We start from the raw sequence: 5,253 nt of genomic DNA, 5'->3' as shown, positions 1-5,253 counted from the left end.
TTTCAGTTAGATACTCAAAAGCTGAGTTTAACATTAGAGTATAAAACCCTTCCATGTTCATCACTTCATAGAAGACTTCGGTCACAAAAGCTTTGATCGGCGTTACTCTTTGCATTTGCTAGGCGGGAAACTTCTTTGCGACAACCCGTCAAGCTTCGAAAATGCTTCATCCTACTGTCTACTCCTCTTTGCCTTTTGTGGTGCCCCTCGAGTCTCGCTTACATCTTTAATATCAACAGTTTCAGATTGTATATTTGCAATTGCCTTTCCAGAACTCCCTGTATCTTGGTCATCCCACAAGTAAGAGACAACTCATCATATTGCTCTATCGAGACATTCAACAAGCCTTTTGCATATGGATTTTCCTACATCAAATGAAAAGCTATTAACAAAAAAATAAAAAATAAAAAATGAATACTTCTTCAGCACAATTAGTTCAAACACAAAGGTAGCATAGCTATTCATCCATGCTAAAAAAGAAGTCTAAAGTAAGTCTAAAGAAGAAGCAAATACCTCAATAAAATCTTCAGGATCTTCTTTGTCAACTTTGATCATCTTAAGCTCATCATCCCACGCCCAACCGCTCCTTTCCTTAAGGCTCTTAATCATCGTATATTTTGCCTTAGTAGTTTTCATATGACCAACAACATTTTCCGTCAGTGCAAGTGTCGTTAAAGGCATCGGAAACAACTTTAGCCGCCTGTGTAAAAGTGGACTTGCTGAATGCTTTTCCTTTCTTTTCTCCTTTTCTCGCACACTCTGCTAAAAATGAGATCAAAACTTTCTCTTTCTTATCAGCCCACCTATAATTCTTTTTCTCTTGCTTGGACTTTCCTTTCACAGATTGTTGAGTTTCTTCCATTCCTGAATATTATGTTAGTCACATGACACAGTTAACTTCCATATAGATTCTTAATTAACAAATCAACATAGTTATCCCATGTATGGGACAAGCAGGTGCAAGTAACCATCGCACATATCTAAACTACCTTAAGCATAACAAAAATTATATAAAATGTTACACAATCAAAACATAGTATCATATTAATCACCATTGAAGTCTTATACAAGCATAGAACTAGGAAAACAAAAACCATAATAGTCTATGTACAAAGCTTGCATCACAAATTCTTTTACAGTACAAACACCACTTGTTATCCCACTCCTAATTTTTCTAAAGTTGCTCTTTCTGTGTCACCTTTGCTTTTTTTCTTACTAAGTTGTTATCCCACATAACCTGTGCCATATTCAGCCTAAATGCAGCCCACTCTTTCTTTTGCTCACGTTGCTCCTTCTGAGTAAGTTTTGTTTTTTTCTTTGGAGGCTCTCCACTCTCAGGTTCAGGATCTAGCTCTGAAAGAAACAAATCATTAGGAGCGACACCGATGATATAGTTGTGTAGGATGCAACAAGCTAGGACCACATCTACTTGTGTAACAAAAGAGAAAAAAGACTCGGAATCATCCAATATCTTCCAGCGTTTCTTTAGGATTCCAAAAGCTCATTCAACGGAGTTCCTTAATGATGAATGACGAACATTAAATAACTCTTTCTCATTTTCTGGTTCATGCTCACTCCATTCTTTCAAGTGGTATCTAACACCGCGAAATGGAGCAAGGAATCCCATGCGATTAGGATAACCAGCATCTACCAAGTAATATTTTCCTGCAAGGGAAATAACATTATTTATAGGGATCATTATCTACCATATTACATAAGTAAACAATACGTTCATATATACATTTATATATACACCTTTAGGGACTTTAAGTCCATTAGGTCTTGTTAAAGCATCTTCAAGTACCCGTGCGTCATGAGCCGACCCTTCCCAACCAGCTAACACATAAGTAAACCTAAGATCAAAGGAAATGGCAGCCAAGACATTTTGCGTAGGTTTTTCTTTCCTCCCACGAAATCTATTGCGTATACCTTCAAGTACCTTCGCACAAATATGAGTCCCATCTATTGCTCCAATGCAATCCTTATTTACAATCAATAAAAAACTAATTACTTAAAATATAAGAAAACTTTTAACAATTTTGACTAAAGAATATACTTATATTTTATCTTAAACCAATGCCAGAATCTCACTTCATTACATCGTATAATTGGAGGTGTTTCCATATCAGTGGTTGGTTCCACCACTAGATCCTTGTAAAGACTAAGAACCACCTTTAGAACAATATGAAAATACCGATTAGTTGTTTCCCCCGAACGTAAAAAATTATGTTTGATGACTCAGGTTTTAACGTTATGCCCTATAGTATGAAGGAACTCAGCAACTTGCTCTTCAACTTTCGTATTCCTTGAATCTCTTAACAAATTCTTTTCTCTAAATAAAACAACCAACTTTCGGAACGACTCTTTACTCATCCTCAAAAGATCGTAACACTCACTATCATCATTGATTACACCATCCAAGTACAATTTTTTGTCGATGTCACGATTCACATATGGCTTCCTTGGTATGCTATCTGCTAGTGCGAAAACGGTAGTTACTGCGCTTGTAACCGCTGCCATAGCTCCAACGACGGTACTACCTTGCATGTCCTTTCAAAATCGTTGTCACTACTCATCTAAGTAAAAGGAAAGATCATAGCCAATGTTCATAATACAAACAAAGTAAAAAGGATATTAAAAAACACAAGGCTAGATCGAACTATAGAAGAAGAAGCTTCAACATAAACTTTCAATTTCACAATAAAAAAGGAAGTTTGCATACTAGTTTTCTGGTCTTACAAACCGAAGAAGAAGACCAAAAACACATGCAAAACTCAAAACCAATATGAAACAGTAACAAAGTTTTACAAAATGAACAACTCATCACTATATAAACATCAATAAACACAAATTAACTACCATCAACAATCTCGAAACACCAAATCTACAACATCCAAACCACATAAACAACAAAACATAAAAATCATAAAAATGAACAAATTGGTACAAAGAAATCACAACAACGACTCCAAATCAATATTTTAATCGATGGCTTGAATCAAATAACAAAAAATTTGTACCTTATTATGCTCAAACAAACGCTGATTTGATCGGTGGAGATGTGTTTGAAACCTTTGAGATATGAACACAAAAGTGAGGGAGATTAGGGTTCACTACTACCACCATTAATCAATGAGAGAAGAGAGAAGAGAGAGGGGGAAACTTACCTTCTCGAGCTTGATCAATTTTTTTTTCCAGTTCACTAGCCGTGAGTTGTTGTCGAGATGGAAAATAGAAAACGACTTCCTTTTTTATTTTAAGTAAGTTGTTTTCTTTCCTTTTTATGTTTTAGAGAAACCATTTTCTATTTTTTTTTTTTGGTTTTCCACATATTACCAAACACGTGACGCATTTCAAATTCCTGGAAAATGTTTTATTTTCTACCCTTTTCTGTGAACCAGACAAACCCTAAATCACTAAGTACTCCATAGTTCTTCTAACCATCCAATAGTTCTACGTTACCATCTAAAGAAGAAGAGGAAGAAGAAATTTCTGCATTACTTTACCATCTAAAGAACACGCAAATCGAAGAGAAAATTCCCACTATAACTTTGTTATTCTCTGGATGCGCTTCCTCGTATGATTTTCTGAAGTCTTCCCTACATTAAGAAAAGGTAAAGTTTTGGAAGTGGGATGTGGGAGGATATCTATTTTTTTTTCCGCTAATAATCCATAGTGATATACCCTTTTTACCCCTTTTTTTACCCTTCATGCACACCTGAACAACCGGTTGTAAGTTGTAAAATGAGTGACCCAAAAACGTGCGTAGCAAAACATTTTGCGCATTGAAGGAGCCCTCATATTTTTATATTATTTATAACATTAAATACTATGAAAACTACATATTACACTAGTAAATAAAATTTAATACATATAAATAAATATTTTGAGTTTTTATATTTTATATTTCAATATTTTTTATATTAAAAATACAATAGAGTTCAGTTTCAATTATGGTATGGTTTTTTAGTTTAAAAAACCAGTATATAATCCGGTTTTTTTAAATGGTTTCTAAAAATAAGAACCAGAACCTTGATTTTTTCTATGTTCCCAATTAAACGGGTACCCATCAACACCCTTAGAGGTTCCCAACACTCACTGTGGGGACAATCTGTTATCACGTAGCACAACAAATAATAAATACACTGTAATCAATATAGCAGATAGTATTTTGGAAGGATTTTTTTATTTTATTTTTATTTTTTTTCGAGATAAAGCCATCCCCCTATTATATTAAAGACAAAAGAAAGAGTTTACAGATTTAAGATTACATGGTGGGTGACTACCAGGAATTTGTTTTGAGGCCCAAGATGCAAGCCCATGAGCTAAGCCATTCCCAGCACGACAAACCCAACTGAAAACATGACTCTTGTAAGTACCTTTTGTTCTCAAACATATCACTACAATACATGTGTCCACACTCCAGGTCGTATCTTCACAGCTCGTATATCCCTAGGTCGTACTACGCCACCAGGACGTAGCAACGACCCAGACTCTGGTCGTCCCAAATATCAGATACAACCATACATAGAAACAAATGATCTATCGCGATCCTGAAGCTCAGTCAACGTACCAATCAAGGAGACATTACTTTGTAACAACATGAGTAATAACGAATCATCAAGAGAGCACAAAATATGGATCTACACTTGATAACGGCCTGGAGCAAATAAGGAAGGTCAACTTAAACATCTATAAGTAGAGAAAGATAAACTGCTTAAAGCTTGATCCAAGTTGACCCAAGAAACTTGATACGTAGGCAACTCTTATCCCAAGAAAGAGTGAAGTCATTCCCTACCAACCTTAACATCAAGTCGTAGATACAAATCCACACCCTTACATTGGCGTCGTCTGCCAGTTTGTTTCCTTAAGAAAAACACCCACACTATCTTCTCAAGCCCACGAAATTGGTTAGAAAACCACCATGAAAGAACAACTAAAAGCTCTAGTAGATCAAGTAACATTTCTCCACGAATCATTTACCACGCTCCAGCAAGACAACCAAGCTATGTGCAAGCAAACCATCTCCAACACCAACAACCTGGCTCCAGACGCAATTGAAAACAACGCAGTCACAACCCTCACTACAACCACCAATCAACGACTAGATGACTTTGCCCAGCGGTTGGAGAAGTTAAGCGAAAAAGCCAGTGCAGCCCAAATTGTACAAAAGATTCTCCAGTCATACAAAGCGCCACCATTCACCACAGAAGTTAGGGACAAGTAGCCTCCCACTGACTTTATCCAACCAAA

General features: G+C 36.1%; 1 long non-coding RNA gene and 1 pseudogene across 2 annotated transcripts; both read right to left on the bottom strand.

Moving 5' to 3' along the window:
• Nucleotides 1-620: 620 nt before the first annotated feature.
• LOC147496690 (uncharacterized) lies at nucleotides 621-3,306 on the bottom strand. The gene is made up of 3 exons (XR_015194239.1): nucleotides 3,168-3,306; nucleotides 3,021-3,072; nucleotides 621-864 (listed from the first exon to the last, which is right to left on the bottom strand). It is a non-coding gene; the product is annotated as an uncharacterized LOC147496690 (long non-coding RNA).
• On the bottom strand, nucleotides 1,043-2,520 carry LOC147496691 (uncharacterized; annotated as a pseudogene). Its single transcript, XR_015195653.1, has 4 exons — nucleotides 2,284-2,520; nucleotides 2,092-2,172; nucleotides 1,756-1,981; nucleotides 1,043-1,665 (listed from the first exon to the last, which is right to left on the bottom strand). The product of XR_015195653.1 is annotated as an uncharacterized LOC147496691 (transcript).
• Nucleotides 3,307-5,253: the final 1,947 nt, after the last annotated feature.

This window comes from Coptis chinensis, chromosome 5, assembly GCF_015680905.1.
Source record: "Coptis chinensis isolate HL-2020 chromosome 5, ASM1568090v1, whole genome shotgun sequence".
Lineage (NCBI taxonomy): Eukaryota > Viridiplantae > Streptophyta > Magnoliopsida > Ranunculales > Ranunculaceae > Coptis > Coptis chinensis.
The sequence above is the reverse complement of the archived record's forward strand: the minus strand, read 5'-3'. Positions and strand labels throughout refer to the sequence as shown.